The sequence below is a fragment of the Heterodontus francisci genome, chromosome 1, assembly GCF_036365525.1.
Source record: "Heterodontus francisci isolate sHetFra1 chromosome 1, sHetFra1.hap1, whole genome shotgun sequence".
In the NCBI taxonomy this organism is placed as follows: domain Eukaryota; kingdom Metazoa; phylum Chordata; class Chondrichthyes; order Heterodontiformes; family Heterodontidae; genus Heterodontus; species Heterodontus francisci.
Genome location: NC_090371.1, coordinates 226,069,438 through 226,092,473, shown reverse-complemented (window position 1 = coordinate 226,092,473; position 23,036 = coordinate 226,069,438).

Here is a 23,036-nt window from a genome sequence, read left to right as displayed (position 1 = left end):
AGGTTAATGTATGCAAATAAATTTACCTGGTCCCAATGGCCATCCCATGCCGATATTCCGGCTGCCAGCTGCAACTTGCGCGCCTGTCAACTTGGTTCGGAGTTCCGAGGCGTGACACTGGTAGGGAGGGCAGAGGAGTGAAAATTTCACGGTGGGAGGGGGGAGAGGTGAAACCACTTCGATGGTTTGCCGGGTGGTGGGAAGAGGTTTAGGGTCAAAGGGAATTAGGTTCGGTGGGGGAAAGGGCGTGAGTGAAACTCACTTTTTTAGAGGGGATAGGATAAAAAAATCAACTAATTATTCAGCGGGGGGTGGGAGAGGGGATTGGAAATATTGATAAAATTTTATTTCACTTTTTCACAACCCTGTCTCTTTGAAGATTTAAATGGCACCAAAGGACATGAAACACTTTATAAATGGCACCTGCGCGGCGGAGCCGGGCGTTGTTGCTGGGGACAGAACGGCCTCCCCCTCTGTGTCATCGGGGGTGGCCATTCTGCCCCCTCCATTTAAATGAGACCCCACGATAAACATCACGGGGGCTCAGCGATGGCGCATGTGCGCCTGAAGGCCACCAACTTCAAAGTGCGCTGCCGCGATGTGCGGCATGCTAATAAAATTCAGCCCGTGGAACTGAAGGCAAAGTATTGATCTGGTTACGTGATTGAAGACAGAGGGCTGGATTTTAAGAGCCCCCTGTCACTCTCAATGGCGAGCTTAAAAAATGGCAGCCCGCAAGTGCAGGCCACACACCTTAGTGCCGCCAAGATCTCCCATACGGAGGCTCATTTAAATAGCCGAGGCAACCTGCCCCCCGCCCCCCTCAAAATCACATGAAGTGGGAGGGCTGTCTAATGCCAGCAATGGCATCAGCTGCCTGTGGGCATGTTCTGGTGACATTTTTAAAGGGCAGCCAGCCCTCCCGGCACATTTCAATTTTTTAATATACACCAGCCTAACATTTATCAAATAAAATTCTAACGCCCGTTTCCCACCACCCCGCCCCCCCAATAACAATTGCATTCATTATTTGCCCTTCCACCCCAAAACACTTACCTTTTAAATCTGACCTTCCCCCCACAGACTGCACAAAGTTTAAAGTTCACTCCTTCCCACCATCACCTACACTCATTACGTTTATGTGACCCTGTTCCCCGCCCCCCCCCAAAACACTGGAAATCTTAACTCCTCCCCCCTCCCCATCAGTGTCCCACCGGCTTTCCCCAGACAGGGAATTGAAGGCATGGGAGTGCCAGCCACTGCACTGAGGATCGTGGCGGGCCCGGAAGATTTAAGGTAAGTTCATTTAATTTATGCATCTCATTCATTTAAATATTGAAATTGAGGTCCTGTCGCTCAGCGGCAGGGGGCCGGCACAGAGCCTCACTGCCGCCGAGAGGATAGGGCCAGACCCTCCCGTTGTCGAGTTCCATGGCAGGCCGCAGCCATCTTCCGGTGCCACCCACCACAGAGCCCGAGGTCGTAGGCTTGCTAAAATCCAGCCCAGAGTGTGGGGATTATGGGTATGTAGTCAAATTGGAAAGAAGTGACAAAAGCGTCCCACAAGGATCTGTGCTGGGACCTCAACTGTTCACTATATTTATTAGTGACTTAGATAACACAATAGAGAATCATATATCCAAGTTTGCCAATGACACAAAAATTGTTCGCATAGTGAGTTGTGTAGATGGGAGCATAACATTACAAAGAAACATTGATAGATTAAGTGAATGAGTAAATGCCAGATGGATTTTAGTGCAGGTTAGTGCATGGTTATTCATTTTGGAGCAGGAAAAGATAGATGCAAATATTTATTAACTGGTGAAAAACTAGGAACAACGGAAGTCAAAGAAATTTACTGGTCATGTACGCAGATCACTAAAATGTGGTAACTAGGTACAAAAATACTCAAAAGAGCTAAAGGAATGTTAGCCTTTATAACTCGAGGGTTAGAATGTAAAGGAGAGGAAATTTTGCTATAGCTATACAAGGCCCTGGTTTGATCACATGTGGAGTATTCTGTACCTCTGTACTGCACCTTAGAAAGGATGGATTGGCCTGAGTATGAGTGCAGTGCAGATTCATCAGAATATTACCAGGGCTCCAAAGTTTTAGATATGAGGAGAGATTACATAAATCAGGAAAGGAATTGATAGGATAGATAGAGAGAAACTTTTCCTGCTGGTTGGGAAGTCTAGGACAAGGGGACATATCCTTAAAATCAAAGACAGGCCATTCAGGATAGAAGTTAGGAAACATTTGTTAATAGAAACAGTAGTAGAATTATGGAAGTCTTTCCCACAAAAGTCAGTAGATGCTAGCTCAATTGAAAACTTTAAACCTGAGGTCAATAGATTTTTAGCAAGGTATAAAGAGATTTGAAGCCATGTCAGGTAGGATACAGATCAGTCATGATCTCATTGCATAGCAGAACAGGGTCCAGGAGCAGAATGGCCTCCTCCTCTCCCTGTGTTCCTATGTACCAATCTCTGAACTGGTGCTTGCTAAGATAATGTTGAGTGATGCTTTGTCTTCATAAGTGCTGTTCTCATCCAATTCCTCAATCTTTGGAAATGTTACTTTTCTACACCTGAAAGGGGCAAGGGACAAGGATCAGTATTTGATGTGAATGATAAGTAGAGACAGAACAGTGGCTGCTAAAAATAGCTGCACTTTGAAATTTATGGTTTATATGGCTGAGATTTTAGTGACAAGGTACAGAGTGTAAGATAGCCAGAAGCCCTGCTCCAGCCTCACCCCTTGCCACTCGTCACGCTGTTGATGAGAACCAAGCTTTCTACTCCGAGCTCCGTCATGGCAAAAGGCTACCAGGAGGGCAGAGGAAACACTATAAGGATGTTCTTAAAGCCTCCCTGAAAACATGTGACATTGCCACAGATTCATGGGAATCTCTTGCTCGAGACCACCCAAAATGGAGAAGAAGCAACCGCGACGGTGCCAGCCAGTTCGAACATCATCGACATGCCCAGGCAGCAACCAAGTGCAAACAGCAGAAGGCGCGTTCGGGATTTCGAGCATCCCATTCACTCACCTCACCAAACACCACCTGCCCCACCTGTGGCAGAGCATGTGGATCCAGAATTGGACTATTCAGTCACCTAAGGACACACAACCCTGGACTGGAAGAAAGTCATCCTTGTTCCCCAGGGACTGTCTAAGAAGTAAGAAGATGAGAACCATCCCCACAATTTGAATGATGCCCTCCTCGACTGGGGAGAGAACCTGAATGGGCACTCCTCCCACTTCTGTCCTTGCCTTAACCCCATTATTGTTAACAAGCTTTACCTTCGAAAGTGTTAGTGGTCACCTAGTGAGATGTTTTGAGGATGTGCAAGTCAAGATAGAATAGTGGTGCTGGTGTCTGAAGGGTGGCAGAACTGTGAGGAACTAAGGCAGTAATAATCAGGAGAACAGAAGGTGCAGAGTGTGGCGTTCAGAGCAAAGAGGCAGAGTGAAGTATGCCGCAGTGATTAGAGAATGCTGGTATTGGGGGAAAGAAGGGCTGTCAGTGCTGGAACGACAGGTAGTGCAGGGTAATGTCAAGACTGATGCACAATAGGAATTAGTTACCCTGGTCAGGTCATTACACTTTTTCCTGCGTTGCAGCCACATCCTGGAGGCAATGCCCCTGGCATTGATGGACTCTGTCACTTGTGCCCACTGCAGCCAAACAGCATGGTGAGCTACTTTCCTATGCTTGATGGGAAGAGGCGATCACTCCTCCTGTCGACTTCCTCAACCAAGACCTCCAACGCTGAATCCAAGAAGCAGGGGACACTAGAAGGTTCTCCTTGGTCTGCCATTTTCAGAGGTTGCCATCCAGATGCCTGGAGCCAAAGTGCACTTCCTCTAAAAAAGGTGCAGGCTGATGTTAAATAGTGTCAGGGCCACCCAATATTTACACCTCGATTAGGTAAGCTGCCAATGAACAGTAGGACTATTGCTGTCAGCCTGCCTATTGCATGACATGACAATGAGGGCCCCTGACCAAGTTTGCTAATTGTGCCCAGGTAATTAGACACATGCTGCCTGTGGAGTGCTAATTCTGAGCTTAAAACAGGCCCAAACCAGTTAGATTCAAGAGACCAGTCCTTTTCAAAATTAGGGTGTGCATGCACTAAAAAAAATATGGCACTCCATATGTACAGTGCCAATTTGCATGTTTTGTCAATATGTAATCCATACAAGAGTATAACCAAAAACATTTTCCATCCATGATGATATCTTGTTTCCTGTTCTAATGTACATTAGCTAATATTTATCTACATGAAAATTCATCTGTCATGCATTAGCATTAACTGAAGTCTCTTGGATTGCGGGATACAGTACCTCCCCAAGGAAAGTCACGATTTAAGCAAATTAATCGTAAACAATCAGAAAAATGGACAGAAATAAGACATTAGGATCTAAGCTTTACTGCATTAGCAGACTAATAAGAGATTAAATGTTTGAATCACAGGAATATTTGGCACTGTAGAAATAGCAGCCTCAGTTACTGAGGGTTTTCTTACCAGAGAATATAACATGGCAGCCATCACTGAGACATGACTGCAGGACAGTCAGGACTGGGAACTAAATATACCAGGTTATAAGGTCTACAAGAAAGCTAGAGAAAATGGTAAAGGGGAAGAGTAGCCTTAGTGATTAAGGATAAAATCACTTCAATAATGAGAGATATAATGAGAGGTGTTGTTCACCTTTCAAGGCAAAGATGACCATATCCATCATCTGGGGTAAATAAAAACAAGAAATGCTGGAATCACTCAGCAGGTCTGGCAGCATCTGTGGAAAGAGAAGCAGAGTTAACGTTTCGGGTCAGTGACCCTTCTTCCGAAGAAGGGTCACTGACCCGAAACGTTAACTCTGCTTCTTTTTCCACAGATGCTGCCAGACCTGCTGAGTGATTCCAGCATTTCTTGTTTTTATTTCAGATTTCCAGCATCCGCAATATTTTGCTTCCATCATCTGGGGTGTTTGGTAGGGTTCTGGTGGGTATGTAGATGACTGCTAAAGGCTAATCTCTGCCGAGAAGATTCTGCTGCAATAGGCCAGGATACTGCAGATGATTGAGTTTTAGACAAGCTGCTGGCTCGGGATTTCCTCTCCTTACATTTTCTTTCTGCCTCTGATATGAGCCTGCTTTTGAAGGAGGCCGGACCCTTTTTTCTTTGGTTATGCCAGGTGCAGCGATCCTGGGCAAGCTTCTCCCAGGACTCGGGGTTGATATCAAAACTCCTAAGCAAAGCCTTGAGTGTGTTCTTGTAGCCATTCCTTTGACCACCATGAGAATGTGCCCCAGTCTCAAGTTCTCCACAGAAGATTCACTTTGTTAAGTGAGTATCAGGCATTCATGACCAACCCAACTCAGTTGTGACTGGCCCAATATAGTGCGGATGCTTGGCATGCCAGCTCGGGTGAGCACCTGTGTCTGGTATTTTGTCCTGCCATCTGAGTTTCAGAAGTTTCCGAAGGCAGCTCAAGGGAAAGTTGTTGAGTTACTTGGCATGACACTGGTACACAGTGCAAGTCTCACATGTGTAGAGCAGGGTCAACAGGACTATTGCTCGATAGAGGTATGAGAGATAAGCAAGAAATGAAGACTTTACAGATAGATTTTAGAAATAGAAAAGGATTTAAGACTCCAGTGAGAGTTGTGTATAGCTCCCCTCCCCTCCCCCCAGCCAGTAGCATTTGTGAAGCAGTAAATTGCATACATGTAGAGATTAGATTTGCATGTGGCAAAGGCAGAATGACTTTAATGGGAGGTTTTAACTTTCATATAGATTGGGATAAACAGCCCAGCACATGTTAGAAAGGTAAAGATTTTCTTGAGTGAGTCAGGGATATTTTCTGCAATAATGTGTCCTAGAGCCAACAAGGGGGCAAGCCTTATTAGAATTAGCAATGAGTAATGAATCAGATTTAGTTAACAGCCTAACAGTGCATGAACATTTATCTAATAGCAATCACAATATGATCGAGTTCAAAGTTGTCTTTGAAAAGGAGAAACACGAAACAGTTACTATGATTCGAGATTCAGGTAAAGTTGACTCCAATGTAATGAGACAGAGACTATCCACAGTTAACTGGGCATAAAGCTTCTGACATCAATGGGAGGTATTCAAAAATAAATAATTTGATACAGAACCAGTTTATACCCCTAAGGGACAAGAACTCTACTTGCCAAAAAATAACAGCTATGGGCGACTCAAGAGATAAGAGACCACATAAAACTAAATGAAAAAGTATGCAAAAATGCAAAAACAGCACAGATCCTGGTAAATGGAAGAGATGCAAAGAACAACAAAGGATGTCAAAACAGATAAGAGCTACAAAAAGGGAGTATGAAAATAAACTTGCAAAGGATATCAAAGTCAACACAAAAATTAACAATTTTATTAGGGAAAAGAGGGTGATCAGGAGTTAACATTATAAAGAGATAGTGATAGATTAAGTGAATGAGCAAAACTGTGGCAAATGCATTTCAATGTCAGGAAATGTGAGATCATCCACTTCAGCCAAAAACATTGCACCACACTCACTGATACACTTCCCTCTCTCTTTCAGAACAATGTGGTGCACAACTGGAAGCAGCAGGTGCTAATCGCAGGGGACAGACGCACCTGCATGTCTTACTCTCATGGAGGAGATGGTGCTGGTCGTTATTAGGATGGCCATTGCTGAGGCCCTGACCAGTGGCTGGGCCGAAGCCAGTGAAGATGATGCTATCCTCATACTTAATCCTGCTTCTCACATCCCACTTCTCCCACATCTCTCACTTCCTTCTGATTTACAAGCTGCAGATGGTGGAAGCATGCACCTTTTACTTTCTCCCCTTTCCTGCAACACAACCTTATCCTTGTGTCTTTTCCTTTCAGATACCCAGAAGTCCAACCTGTCCAAGCAGTGGAGGAACACCAAGGTAGTGATGATGAAGACACTGCATTGTCATTTGATTTTGCAGTTTAAGTCACCAGCTCAGATACTGACACTGCATATCTTAGAGGATAGACTAGAGAAAGGATCTGCGTATGGTGACACACTGGGAATGAATGGATTGCAGCCAGGGACGGGTAAGCATAGCGCAGGTGCCAGCTCTCTGGAGGGTGAGGTCATATACAGGTTCTGGTGCAGAGGACTCAGATGAGGACTCTAATGGGGCAGCCTTTAAAAAGAATGTTGATGAGAATGTGCAACAAAATGCTATTGTGCATTGGGAAGCATGGAGGAATCTAGCACCGACTTGACACAGGGATTTGTGCAGAGCTTGGGGCCCAACCTTACCAGTATGGAAGTGGTGGCCAACTTCACTCGCACACTTGTGGACCCAAACCTTATGCTGCATTGGGCAGCAGATGTCATATCTCCAATGGCAGCACAAACAGCAGCCACCCAACGTCTGAGTGCCACAGTGGAAGCTCAGACTGCTGTCATGCAAGTTCAGACTGCTGTCAACTTGGCTGTGAATTACATTCTTCAACGAAGCTTGTAGAGAATAACAGCAGCCCAATTAAAGTGGCAGCCATGGCTCAGCTGGTAGCAGAGTTACCTCGGAGTCCAAAGTCCCACTCCAAAAATCAAAGCTGACACTTTAGTGCAGTACTTAGGGAGTTCTGCACTGTCTGAGGTGCTGTCTTTCAGATTAGATGTTAACCTGAGATCATGTCTGCCCTCAAAGGGGGATGTAAAAGAACCTGTGGCAGTATTTTGAAGAAGAGCAGGGGAGTTATCCCCAGTGTCCTGGCCAATATTTCATCATCGGCTGTCCCTCACTTCAAAGATGACGTCTACTCAGGGTTGCTGGTTTCTGCCATGGGTCTTCATGTGACTGAACAGGTTGATTCTCAACCCACAGATTTTTGGGCACATGGGGCAGGAGATCCCATGAGGTAGTGGGATCCAGAGTGCGGGATTTGCTTCCTTTTCTTTCTCTGCCACCGTTCTGCCTCATCATTAAGGCATTTGGACTCAAAGGATGATGCAGCTCGATGGACAAGTTGTCGCCATTTTGAATGATTGGTAGCAAGCACCTCCCAGTCATCAATGTCAATGCTGCCGCGCTTCAAAGAGAGCTTCAAAATGTCTTTGAAGCGTTTTCTTTGTCTTCCCCTGGAACGCTGACCATTTGAGAGTTGAGAAAACAGGACCTAGACAGTTTTCAGCCATTCAGACACAGTGTCCAGTCCTTCGAAGTTGGTTTTGCAGAAGTTTTGACTGAATTCTTGTGGAGCTGGCTTCAAGAAGGACACTAGCGTTTGTTTGACAGTCCTCCCATTGAATCCACAGGATGCAGCAGAGACACTGCTAATGGAATTTCTCTAGCGCTCTTATGTGTTGTTGATGCACAGTCCAGGTCTCACTGTAGTACAGGAATGTGGTGACGACAACCGGTCTATACACTAGGACTTCCATTGGCTTGCGGAGATCTTTGTTGTCAATTACACGCTGCTATATTTTTTAGAAGGCTGAGCTTCAGAAGCTGATCTGGTGTTGAACCATCTCGTCAATGGTAGCTTTTTGAGCGAGGTGGCTGCCAAGGTAGGGGAAGTGATCAACATATTTCAAAGTCTCTACTTCAACATGTATGGGAGGTGGAATATTTGCCTGACCATGTGTGGGTTGATATATGAGTTATGTTTTGGCAGCATTCAAAGACAGACCGAGTCTCTTGTATGCAGAATTAAAGAGATTAAGAGTGGCTTGCAAATTGGACACTTCAGCCATCCACTAACTGTAGATCGTGAATATCTATGGTGGTCTGTTTAGTTTTGACTCAGAGGTGACTGAGGTTAAAGAGTTTTCCATCTAGGTGGATATTTAATAATCACGTCAGAGGGCAGTTAATCTTTGATAAGGTGAATAGCCACAGTCAGGTAGACTGTAAATAGTATAGGGGCCATCACACAGCCTTGCTTGACCCTGATCTGGATTTTGAAGGTGTCTGTTTCAGATTTCCCACTCAAAACAGTTGCAGTCATATCATTATGGAGCAACTGCAGGATTGTGATGAAGTTTCTTGAACATCCAAATCTTTGGAGCACAATCCACAGAGCATCGCAATTTACTGAGTCAAATACTTTGGTCAGGTCAATGAATGCAATAAAGAGTTCCTGATGTTATTCTCGACATTTTTCTTGGATTTGTCTGGCAACAAAGACCATGTCAGAGGTTCCTTTGGAAAGTCTAAAGGCACACTGTGTCTCTGGGAGGATTTCAGGAAGTAGGCGATTCAGGTCAGGAGTTTCCCTGCTATGGACAAGAGGTGTCATAGAATGATTTATCTCCCTTCCTGAAGACAGTGTCATGCTAGGCCCCCACCTGCCAAGAAGAAGGCACAGTAATTCTGTCATGAACATTGATATTAAATTGTTACTGGAGTGAAGAAAGGATTTGTGAAACAGATCAGCCATGGCTGGAAAGATATTTGTATATTAACAGGCGGTGATTGGAAGGACAAAGGACCATTTGCTGACACATTCAACCCACAATGGACCTTGATCATCAAGTATTGTGTATAAGAGAAGCATTCCAGAGACTGCTAAGGTGATACCATCCAAGACGTGGGCAGACCAATTAGTCACATGACTAACCTGCTTAGCAACCTGGGCTTTGGAGTATCTGTTTGCTGCTGGACTGATAAGATCTCTTCTGTCTGCTCCCATCTCTTTCTCACAAGCCTCTGAATCCACTGAAGACGCATGAACCCCAAGGGAGAAAAGTCCCCTACAGCGAACAAGGTTTAAGAAGAATACTGGGTTCCAACGAAAAGCAAGATCTACCTACAATCAAGGACTCTACATTGAGCTCGAAGAACTGTAACGAAAACTCCAGATATTGCCTCAAACTTTTCCACTTTATTTTTCTTCTACTCTTTTCTGTCTCTATTTGCATGTGGGTAGCGCGTATGCATGCTAGTGTGAGCACGTCGTGTATCCATAGGCGTCAACCAAATTAGAGTTTAAATTTAATAAACTTCAACGTTTCTTTTTCAAACTTAAGAAAGCCTGTTTGTGCTGGTTTCTTCGCCTTATAATTGGAAAACAGTGAACAAGGATTCACCAAGGGGGAGGTAAAAACACAGTGTTTAAAATTAAACCCTGTTACAGGCCAGGTGAAGGCTGAAAGGGAACCCTAGACACCTTTCTCACCTGGTCGTAACAACAGTTACAATATTTATCCCTCAATCAACAGCACAAATACAGATTATCTAGTTATTGTCACATTGCTGTTTGTGGGTGTTTGCTGTGAGCAAGTTGGCTGCCGCATTTCCTACATTACAACAATCACTACACTTCAAAAGTACTTCATTGGCTATAACATGCTTTGGGACGTCCGGTGGTCATAAAAGGTGCTACGTAAATACAAGTCATTCTTTTTTCTTCTTTCAGCAATCTGTCCTCCACCAGATCACTAAGATTGCTGAGTCGCCATCCGGGAAAGTGCCAGTTGCTCCATGGAGCACAAACCTGCCATGGTCTCCCAGGAAGACAGCATTCATCCTCCCATCCTGCCACTCCACCAGAGCCCTGGTGTTTCCTGTCAGCTACCCAGCCCAGACTACTGATACCCATGCCGCGATGGTGCAGTCTGCAGTCTTCTGGGCCCAGAGCTGCTTGAGGTCGTCCTCCAAGGTCATCTTCTGTCTCCCCCACTGAAAGTCAGCAGCTTTCCACCGGGCAGGCTGCTGCAGCCACTGAGGTAGCACTGCATCAGAGCATGAGGACAGACAAAGACAGACAGAAGGCAGGCACTAAGGGAATGCATAATGGTAATTAATTGACTTTGTATGCAATAGGGCATGATTTCAATTATAAATTTGGTTTGGAATGTTTATTTTATGGCGACTTTTATTTTTGCATTGTGGCCAAGCAGATGGTCAGTGACAGAGGGAAGGTAAGGTGTGGGACTGTTAGCGAATGGGAAATTGGGTTTGCAGTTACTGGTACTGCACTCAGATGAGATTTTTCCAGACAGAAAGGAGCTCTCTACATTGCCTCCTCCATCTGAATTCCTCATTTAACTCCTCTTCTTCTGCTTCCCCCTCATGCTCCTGCTCCTTAGCTGCTCGCCATATAGCCAGTGGCAAGGGTCATCCTCTCATGATGGTGAGGTTGTGCAGTTTGTAGCAGACCATGCCAAATCTTGACACCCACGTGTTGCCAAGCTCCTCCAGAGCAGTCCAGGCAGTGGAAATGTTGTTTCAGCATGCCAATGATTTCATATGTCGGCATGACTTTTAATATAAGCATGCTGCCCTCTACTGCCTCTCCTATGTTGTCCAATTGGGTGAGACTGCTCTCACCTGGTTCCATTCTCATCTAATTAATCAGAGCCAGAGTATCAGTGCAATGGCTTCTCTTCCAGCTCTCACACCGTTACCTCTGGTGTTCCCCAAGGAACAATCTTGGCACCCTCCTATTTCTCATCAACATGCTGCCCCTCAGCGACATCATCCAAAAGCACAGCATCAGTTTTCATATGTATGCTGACGACACCCAGCTCTATCTTACCACCATTTCTCTCAATGCCTCCACTGTTGCTAAATTATTAGACTGCTTATCAGATATCCAGTACTGGATGAGTAGAAATGTCCTCTAATTAAATATTGGGAAGACTGAAGCCATTGTTTTCCACCCCACTCCAAACTCTGCTCCCTAGCTACTGACTCCATCCCTCTCCCTGGCCATAGTCTGAAATTAAACCAGTCTGTTCGCAACCTTGGTGTCACATTTGACCCCGAGATAAGCTCCAACCTCATACTCGTGCCATCACTAAGACCATCTATTTCCATCCCCATAACATCACTCGACTTTGCCCCTGTCTCAGCTCATCTGCTGCTGAAACCCTCATTCACGCCTTCGTTACTTCTAGACTTTTCTATTCCAATGCATTTCCCAGATTCTACCCTCCACAAATTTAAGGTCACCCAAAACTCTGCTGCCCGTGTTTTAAATCGCACCAAGTCCCATTCACCTATCACCCCTGCACTTACTGACCTACAAGGGCTCAGGGTCAAGAAACATCTTGATTTTAAAATTCTCATCCTTGGCCTCACCCCTCCCTATCTCTGTAACATCCTCCAGCCCCACAATGCTCCAAGATATCTGCGCTCCTCCAAATCTGACCACTTGAGCATCCCTGATTTTTATCGCTGCACCAATGGCAAACATGCCTTCAGTTGCCTAGGCTCCGAGCTCTGGAATGCCCTCACTATACCTCTCCGTCTATCCACCTCACTTTCCTCCTTTAAGACATTCATTAATACCCTACCTCTTTGACCAAGCTTTTGGTCATCTGATGTAATATCTCCTTATTCGGTGTCAGATTTTTTTTAATGCTCCTGTGAAGAGCCTTTGAATGTTTTATTACATTAAGGGCACTATATAAATATAAGTTGTTGTTATTGTGGATTGCACACCAGAGTCATCAGCCATATGGTCAATGGATAGCACTTATCGTTCAGTAACCACCCTTTAGTTTGCTGTGGTGGCTCAAATGCAGCGAGCACAGTGAACTGCCACAGAATGAAGGCAACATGCCAGGATATTGGGCACTGATCGGCATGATCTATTGCCTATGGTGAAGCACCAGCTGGACTTTTTTATTTTTTTTATTTTATTTAGAGATACAGCACTGAAACAGGCCCTTCGGCCCACCGAGTCTGTGCCGACCATTAACCACCCATTTATACTAATCCTACACTAATCCCATATTCCTACCACATCCGTCCCTATATTCCCCTACCACCTACCTATACTAGGGGCAATTTATAATGGCCAATTTACCTATCAACCTGCAAGTCTTTTGGCTGTGGGAGGAAACCGGAGCACCCAGAGGAAACCCACGCAGACACAGGGAGAACTTGCAAACTCCATATAGGCAGTACCCAGAATTGAACCCGGGTCGCTGGAGCTGTGAGGCTGCGGTGCTAACCACTGCGCCACTGTGCTGTGATAGAGTGGAATCCCTTTCAGTTTCAGTATGGGCAGAGCTGACATGCTGCCCCCGCAAAGTGATGTGCATGTGATCTGTGGCACATTGCACCATGGGGAAGCCTGCAATCCTTGTGAAACCGCATGCTCGCTCTGCCGGCTCGGCTCCGGAAAGACAGAATGAAACATGGCTCAGTGAATTCTTAATTTTGCAGAGACGTTTGTAGGTTCATTCATGACTATTTCAATGAATCAGTCTCAGTGGAAATGAAATTAAGCAGGTTTTATTAATGCCCTTTGTATTATCTAATAATTAGATTTATACTCTGCGATGGACTTGCTTTACCGAACAATATTTTCACGGGGTGCCTACCTCTTCCCTCACCCACAGTTACAGTATTCAGCCTACTTCACAAATATGAACCTAATTCTGCTTTTTTGACCTATTGTGTGATGAAAGTCTATCAAATTTGCCTCTTCAACCAGTTAATGTCCATGGTAGTTTGAAGGCTGCGACAGTTTTCTCCTGATCCTGAAATAATTCTGACTTCCTGATGCTTCATAGTTCCACAGGTTCTGACCATTCTCTAGTACCTCACCCAAGTGGCCTATTTTTCATGCCAATGTGCCAACCATCAGCATTTTACACTGACATTTGTGGCCCCTAGTCCTCCCACCATAACTTTAGAGGCTGATAACCAGAGGAGTAAAACAAGCAATCATTTTTCTCTGGTTCTCCAGATCTTCTGCTTAAGTAAGTGGCAGATCATAAGAACTCTCCCGTCTCCCATCTCCCCTCCCCCCACACACCCACCCCAAAAATGGCTGGTCCACATAGTCAGGGTTTGCTGTTGGAATTTAGTATATTTTTGACAGTGCCACTTGTTGCATTGCCACCCCAGAATGCCCTGAAATTTGTTTGTGTGCATTTGTAGAATTTGACTGATATCAGTGGTTTTTAAAGTGGTTTTCTCGGATTATCATGCATTAGATACTTTACATACAAACATACGAGCATTGAATTAGGAGCAGGAGTAGGCCATTCAGCCCCTCAAGCCTGTTCTGCCATTTCATAAGATCATGGATGATTTGAATGCGGCCTTAACTCTACTTTCCCGTCTGCCTGCTATACCAGGGCTGTACAACCTTTTCGGGCGGAGGGCCGCATTATGATTTTTTTTCTCAGCCGGGGGTGGGGTGGGGGAGCTGGTGAGCAAATTTCGAAAGATAAAGGCATTAAAAATTTATCTTACTAATAAAAACAATAACAAATGTGCATTTTTGTGAAGAAGCTTTGAATAAGAAGACTAATTTATTGACTAACTTTCCTGTTACTATATTGAAAACTGATTTAGTGACATACCTAGCATTGTTTTTGTTTGCATAAGTAGTCAATCTCTGCCCGTACACTTGATGTAGCAATGCAGAATATTCTGGATAGATGTCCATCTGTCAGCAGAGACCTTGATCTCTTGCCCCCCGACTCATCTCCCCGCGCTCTGTGTGTATGTGTCTTGTTCTCTCTCCCCCCGTCCCCCCAGGACTGGGGGACACAGATTGAAAGTTTTGTGCAAAAGATGAAGGGAAAATGCGGAAGCACTTTTTTATGCAATGGCTAGTAATGACCTGGAACTCGCAGCCTACAAGAGTGGTGGAAGCAGAGATGATCAATGACTTCAAGAGGAAGTTGGTTGGCCACTTGAGAGAAATCGACTTGCAGGGCTCCAGGGATCGAGCCAGGGAGTGGGACTGACTGCATAGCTCCGTGGAGAGCCGGCATGGACTTGATGGGCCAAATGGTCTCCTTCTGTGCCATAAGTAGATGACTCTATGACTCTCCTCCCCCCTTCTCTCCCCTCTCTGTCTCTCTCTGTTCCCCTCTCTGTCTGTCTGCCTCTCTGATTCCCTCTCCCCCTTCTCTCTGTCTCCTTCTCCCCCCTCTCTGTCCCTCTTTCTCTTCTCCCCCTCTCTCTCTCCACCCATCTCTCTCTCCACCTCCCCCCTCCCGCCAACCCCCCCCCCCCCCCCATGTTCCGCTCCACACTCAGTGTTCTCCGCTCAGTCTTCCTGGTTCCCCGCTGAGTGTTCTCTGCACTCTCTGCACCCACCCTCCCCCCCCATCCCCTCTTTCTCTCTGTCCCTGTCTCTCTCTCTCTCTGTCCCCTCTCTCTTTGACTCCCTCTCTCTCTCTCTCTCTCCCTCTCTCTGTCCCCCCTCTCTCTCTCTCTGTCCCCCCCCTCATTGTCCCCTCTCTCTCTCCCTCTGCGCCCCGCTCCCTCTCTCTGTCTCTCTCTCTGTTCCCCCTCTCTCTGTCTGTCCTCACCTCTCTCCCTCTCTTCCCCCTCTCTCTCTCCCTCTCTCATACAGTTGCAGAGAGCAGAATAATCAGCAGATAGGTGGTCAGTTCTTTAAAAAAAGATTGCTGTCAGTTTCACAGCTGACAGCTGCTGACATCGGGAACAGCCGTTACCCAACAGACTCGGGGTTTTACGGTGGGCTTTTTTAACAAAAAGTCAGAACCCTCTAGAAAACCCTGGGTCTGTTGGGAAACGGCTGTTCCCAATGTCAGTAGCTGTCAGCTGTGAAACAGACAGTGCAGTAGTTTAACAGCCGGTCTGACAATGGGAAATTTCCCATCTCCAGTCACCGACCCCTGGTGAGGATGAGGAATGGCTCAGATACAGTTTACATCCATGGGCCGAATGGAAACCTTTGGCGGGCTGGATCCTGGCCCGCGGGCCGTATGTTGGACAACCCTGTGCTTTAACCTTTGACTCCCTTGTAAAACTATCTAGCTCAGCCTTAAAAATATTTAATGAACCAGCCTTTACTGCTCTCTGGGGAAGAGAATTCCACAGACTAACAACCCTCTAATGGAAAAAATGTCTCCTCATTTCCATTTTAACTGGGAGACCCCTAATTTTTAAACTGTCTCCCCTAGTTCTAGTCTCTCCCATAAGTGGCAACATCCTTCCAGCATCCAACTTATCAAGTCTCCTCAAGATCTTATATGTTTCAATAAGATCACTTCTCATTCTTCTAAACTCCAATGGATACAGACTCAACCTGTCCAACCTTTCCTCATAAGATAACCCTTCATCCCAGGAATCAGTCAAGTGAACCTCTCTGAGCTCCTTCTAATACAATTACATCTTTTCTTAAATAAGGAGACCAAAACTATACACAGTACTCCAGATGTGGTCTCACCAACACCCTGTACAACTGTTGCAAAACTTCCCTACTTTTATATTTCATTCCTCTTCAATAAATGACAACATTCCATTTGCCTTCCTAATCACTTGCTGTACCTTTTGTGAATCATATACCAGGACACCCAGATCCCTTTGTACTGCAGAGTTCTGCAATTTCTCTCCATTTAAATAATATACTGCTTTTCTATTCTGCCACAGTGAACAAGTTCATATTTTTCCACATTGAACTCCATCTGCCAAATATTTTCCCACTCACTTAACCTATCTATATCCCTTTGCAGACACTCTACGTCCGCTTCACGATTTACTCTCCCACCTACCTTTGTGTCATCAGCAAATTTAGCAACCATACATTTGGTCCCTTCATCCAAATCATTAATATAGATGTAAATAGTTAAGGCCCCAGCACTGATCCCTGTGGCACTCCACTAGTTACAGCTTGCCAACCTGAAAGTGCCCCATTTATCCCTACTCTCTGCTTCCTGTTAGCGAATCAATCCTCTATCCATGCTAATATGTTACCCTTACACCGTGAGCTCTTATTTTGTGTCGTAACCTTTGATGTGGCACATTATCAAATGCATTTTGGAAATCCAAGTACACCACAGCTACAGTTCCTCTTTATCCACCTTGCTTGTTACTTCTTCATAGAACTATAATAAATTTGTCATCATGATTTCCCTTTCACAAAATCATGTTGACCCTGCCTGATTGCTTTAAGAGTTTCTAAGTGCCCTGCTATAACCTCCTTAATAATAGCTTCTAGCATTTTCACTATGACAGATGTTAGGCTAGCTGGTCTGTCGTTTCCTGCTTTCTGCCTCCCTCATTTTCCAGAATAGAGGAGTTACATTTGCTATTTTTCAAATTGATGGGACCTTTCCAGAATCTTGGGAATTTTGGAAAATTACAACCAATGCATCTACTATCTCAGCAGCTATTTCTTTTAAGATCCTAGGATGCAGGCTGTCAGGTTCTGGGAACTTGTCAGCCTTTAGTTCTAATAGTCTTCTCAGTATCCTTTCCCTAGTGATTGCAATTGTTTAAAGTTCTTCCCTCCCTTTCACCTCTTGATTTACAAGTATTTCTGTGATGTTACTTGTGTCTTCTACAGTGAAGACAGATACAAAATATCTGTTCAACGCTTCTGCCATTTCCTTATATCCCAATATTAATTCCCCAGACTTTCTCGCTAGAGTACTAACGCTCACTTTAGTTACTCTTTTCCATTTCAAATACTTGTACAAACTCTTACTATATGTTTTTATATTTCTAGCTAGCTTTCTCACATACTCTAATTTCTCCCTTATTATTTTTTCCATCAATCTTTACTGGTTTTTAAATTCTGTCCAATCTCTGACCTACAACTAATCTTTGCAGAACTGTACACTTTTTCTTTCAATTTGATACTATCTTTAACTTTCTTAGTTAGTCACGGATGGGTGCATCCTTCTCATAGAATTTTTCTTTCTCACTGAAATGTATCTTTGCTGAGTGTTTGGAAATATCTCCTTAAATGTCTGCCACTGCATCTCTACTGTCCTACCTTTTAACCTAGTTTCCTGGTTCACTTTAGCCAGCTCTGCCTTCATACCCTTATAATTGCCTTTATTTAAATTTAAAACACTAGTCTTAGATTCACATTTCTCATCCTCAAAATGAATGCGAGAATGAATTATGTTTGCAGACACACACTAGCAATCAGAAAGGAATAGGAAACAGCTTCACTCGTGAGCAGTGTAGAATAGGTTTTATAAAGGAGCTCAGCGTGTCATAGGTCTTTAGGGAGAAGGTAATTGCTTTTACAGCAGTGCTTGTGGACCAGGAGGAGCAGGAGTGCTTCCCCCTCCCTACCTCCCCCCCCCGCTCCCCCCACATCACACCCCCCCACCCTCCCGCACCGATACCAAGACACTGTTTTGTGATTGCCTTTAAGAGTAATGTACCTTTAAGATCTTAGTATATCAATGAGCTGAGTACCAGGATGCAATCATGTCACTAAATGCCAATCTCTCTCTGTGCTACTGTAACACCAAGAGGCAAGTCCTGTAAAAAATTAGCTCTGTACTGTAGATAACTGTTAGCTTTTTAATAAAACCTGTTTTGAGATCTTCAATAAACCTGAACTGCACACATCTCATTTATGTTGCATCAGACAATATAAAAATGATTCTCATTGCAGACGCCAGCCCAGTATCAGTGACTGGATTCTCTCCCAGGACTGGACAGCCACCAACCACCGCACCCCCCCCACCACCGCACCCTTGCCATGCTGCCCAGCCCCGGGAGCCTGGATTCAGATTCCCCCCACCACCCCGCCCCCCCCCCCAACCGCACTGATGGATGCAGTCGGACACCCCTGGTGTCAGGGATCCAACCTCCCACCCACCCGCAGGGTACCTACAGAAAAAACAATGCACACTAACTCCACAGTATGCAGGGAAATGCTCACTTCCCATTTCCTGATCAAAACTGCATCCCTCCACTGATACAATCCCCCCTGTCAAGATCAGGGCTGATACTTCTGAAAAGAAGTGTGAAGAAATGTTGTCCACAGTCACTCATCTTTTTCTATGTCTTCATCAATGTTGTGTTCAGTTGTATCATAAAGAACAGCCTTAGATTGCCTATTCTGAGAATTTTAGAAATGGGCTCCTTTTCACAGATGACATTGCTCATCAACTTCATTTACTTGATTTAAACAGCAGGTTACAATTAAATACTGCAGACCCATGTCACCCTGGAAGAGAAGTATGTTTTATTAATCATGTCAAAAATAAATAGCTTAAAAATTGCACAACTTATTCTTGAAACATGACTAGTCAAGGTATTGCACATCAGATCAAGTAAAAAAAAAACTAAGAATGAATCTGTTAACTAATCAAGACTTCCATGCGTTATTGAGTGATAAAGCCCTGCAGAGCAGAAGTAAAGGCTAAGCGGCATACAAGATAAATCATTTGATCATATCACAGGCCTGTAATTATTTTTCTCCTCGGATTAAAAACAGTGTGTGTACCTTTAAGACTTTGTTAAAAACAGTGCACCTTTAAGGGAGAGAACATTCCAGGGACACAGTGTGCCACAGCTGCATTTTTTTGTTACCCTGGGCAACAGCAGGAGAGAGATAGAAGTCACATGGTAATGTTTCCACTTGGCTATGTATGGAACTGGCAGAAACTGGCTGAAAACAGTTCTGAGGGACTTTCTAGCGAGGCGAACTGAAGCGAAAGAAAGCTGTCTTTTTCCTCTCAGCAAAAATTCTACAAGGAACTACAAGCCAAGTTAATTCCTTAGGTTATGAAGAAGAGCCTTCTTTTTCAAGAAATCATTTGTATTGCTGTTCTCATCGTTCAAAGAACTGTTTAATGCTTGCTGCAGCCGAAGACTTGAATGCCTATCTACTGAAGGACTATTTGCATCAAATCCACATGAAGACTTCGCGTGACCTTTGACTATTTCCACATTAGAATCTCATCCATCAGGAAAGTAACCTACAAAAACTTACTTATTTTATTTATTCTTAAGAGAAAGCTAATTTTTAAAACTCAACTTTTAAAATCAGTTAATTGCTCGTTTTCTTGAGTGTATGGTCTGGATTTTACCAGCCCCTCGACGCCATGGGTCGTGGCACGGAGGCTGGTAAAATGCTGCGGGGAGAGGCATGACTCGATCTGCGACATCAAGACAGGCCCGCCGTTTTTTACCAGCGGCGGTGGGACCTCTGTGCAGCACCCCGCCGCATGGCAGCGGCACCACAATGAGCATATGGTAATGCTTACTTACCTATACTGATTATGTAGCCCGTCGCCTCTCCACCAACACTGACAGATTTTTCGTTGAACAGGCGGCCATCACGTGCCATCCCCTTCACGATCTGAAAAGCCAGCGGATCCTCACTCTGCATTACGGAAGCGAGGAGATGGGGGGAAATATGCAGGGGTCTAACTCTGCATTCTTGAAGGGAGGGGGCATACACAGGGGGCTACCTCTGCATTCTGAAAGGGAAGGGGTCTGAGATTACTGGAGGGAAAGCTGTGCAGGCATGAAGGGAGGTAACATGTACCATCCCTCTGTTAACAGTGTATGCTCTGTGTTTATGAGGGGGCAATGGCACACTAGGTACCCTGTATGTGGGGAGGGTGGCAGAAAGGGCAGGAGTATTAAGGTATTATGGATGGTGAGGGCAATCGCTTCAACTGGTAGGATCTTGATGTGGTCATGTTGTGCCAATATGAGGGCTAGCAGTGAGCTAGGGATGTATGGAAGTGGCTTATCAGACAAAGGCTGTCTGTTCCATCGGAACCGACATGAGCTCTGCAAGCCACACATCACCCTCACTCACCTGCTGTGCACCAGTCCACATCTACAGCATCCCTGTGTAAACCATTAGAGGCAGCAGCTGACTGAGCCAATGTTCATGTCACTGAATCCGTGGAGACGCTCATGAGTAATGGTGGCATGGCAATGATGTTATTGCATACGTTGGCTCTCTTGAAGGGCCAATGGTGCAAAGGGATGTGACATTGGTGCTACATGCTGGCACATATTATTCACACAGAGAAAAGGACACACATGTTGGTGAGGAACATTTAGTGAAAGACGTATTTACATTGCTGTGACACCCGTACATTCCCATTTGTGTCAGTGTGTTCTGTGTAAACCTCTGTAATACCTTTTATGGTCTATTTAAGTCTCACATCCTGGAATGTGCAAAATAAGATTATTCACCCAGGTGCGGCACACCTACAAGAAGGAATGTTACACTTGATTGGGAGAAGAGGATTGCAGCTTCACAGGACACTGGGACACAGCAGGGTAAGTATCTGGCAGCAAAGTGGAAAGTGCTGGGGTCACTCAGCAGGTCAGGCAGCATCTGTGGAGAGAGAAGCAGAGTTAACTTTCAGGTCTGTGAACTTGGACAAGTTAACTCTGCTTCTCTCTTCACAGATGCTGCCTGACCTGCTGGATTTCTGCAGCACTTTCTGCTTTGCTGCCAGATTGACAGCAGCCCCACTCTTCAGTAGTCAGGTAAGTATTTTTTTGGCAGCTGTCAGGAAGCAGGTGCTGGGGTGCTTAAACCCGTCTGCGGCGGCACCCCAATAAAATTCAGCCCTATGTGTGTGAATACAGGAGTTAGGTTAAAATAAGAAGTTATAATGTCTTTAGACATAGGTTTATAGTGTATAGTGTTTAAGATTTAGGTTTTTAATAAATAGTTAATTTGTTGATGTCTAAAGATACCTGGTTTGGTCTGTTTCATTCTGGGGTTACTAACGTGTTTAATTTGGCTGTTTTCCAATTGGGTGTGAAAGCTTAATAATAGGCTGTGACCTGTGGAGTAACGGGACTGAATTGACAGTGCGTTGCTCCCGCTGTGGTCGTAACAATCAGTAATTGGTTATATGTGTCAAACACCCCCTGAGTATTTACACAAATTCTGAAATTTATTGTCAAGCATTTCAGGACTTGAGTTTCCTATGACATTACCCTGGTAGACTGACATTCATTAGCTGTGATCCACACTTGGAAATCTTTTTTTAGCGACCAATTAGAGAGATAATCTTGTCTTGATTGCGCAACTAGCTGTTGTGCATGACTTACTAGGTAGGAGAAACGGTGCTTCATAATAGATAAGGCCCTGGAAACTCATAGCATTTAAACAGCCTTCTAAGCTTCCAATGGCGGTCAGGAAACGCCCCCATATTTCTGGCCAGAATTATTATTTTGGATCAGGTAGGTGCTCTGGACGTAGGCACACTGGAAAGATTAAAATTATCAGAAGTTTTGGGCCCCAGAAAACATGCACCGCTGAGACAACAGAACGGATTTTGTGGTCCCAGCATTGAAGTAGTGGTACTGGAGATCCACAAGCTTAGCACTTGCCACTGGACCGATGTGCCAATCTTCCAGGATTTCCAGAGTCAGCCTTATTATGTATTCACAGTGGGCTTCCAGCACAGATCAGCAGAAGGCAAAAAATAGTACAGAGCAGCAGCTATTAAAGGCTATTCAAAGGGTTTGATTGATTATTTGCTTGCTTCTGTGGAGGACGGCAACACCCCCATCAGTGCAGTCACGCATAACCACGGAACAAAACTGTAGTCTACCATACAGCACTTGCAAGTCGAGGGACATCTGCAGCACAGCCCCCAGTAACTGAGGTCATAAGCCTACCATGAATGTTCAGAATGCTGCCACAGAATCTTTGGGCTTTAATCTGACACATTCATCCAACTGGTGATGGAAAAAGACAATGCTGCAAACTAGATTCAACAGGAATTGGAATTTCATAATGAGTAAAGTTTCAAAATGCACATTTTTTAAAAAGGTAATAGTTCTGGTACTGCATGTTCATCTATAACTGTGGATGACCACAGATTCAATGATTCAAATTCAAAGAGCACACTGAAAGACGGAAGCTAATATTAACATACAGAATCTTTGAAAATCATTGATCCAAACTTAAAACCAAACAGGGAAGTGAAAGTGAAATGGAAGAACTAAATATTGAGCTTCCCTCAATATGCATGTGTGTAGCAACAGTTTTTAAGTACTTCCCCTTTTACCAGTTTATGAACTATATGCTGACCAAGCAACAACAAAGCATTTATGTCCATATCGTACATCTATGAAATCTAGAAGACCAGCAAGCTACCAACCATGGTCAATGGTTGCCTAGTAGTTGAGAAATTTATGTCAAAACCAAATTGCTGCCGAGGTTGGAAATCTGAAATAAAAACTGAAAATGCTGATACCTCAGCAGGTCTGACAGAACCTGTGGAGAGAGAAACAGAGTTAACAGGCTGGATTTTATGTTGGGCGGACGAGAGCTGGCCACCGATGTAAAAATCGGTTGCAAACCCACTTC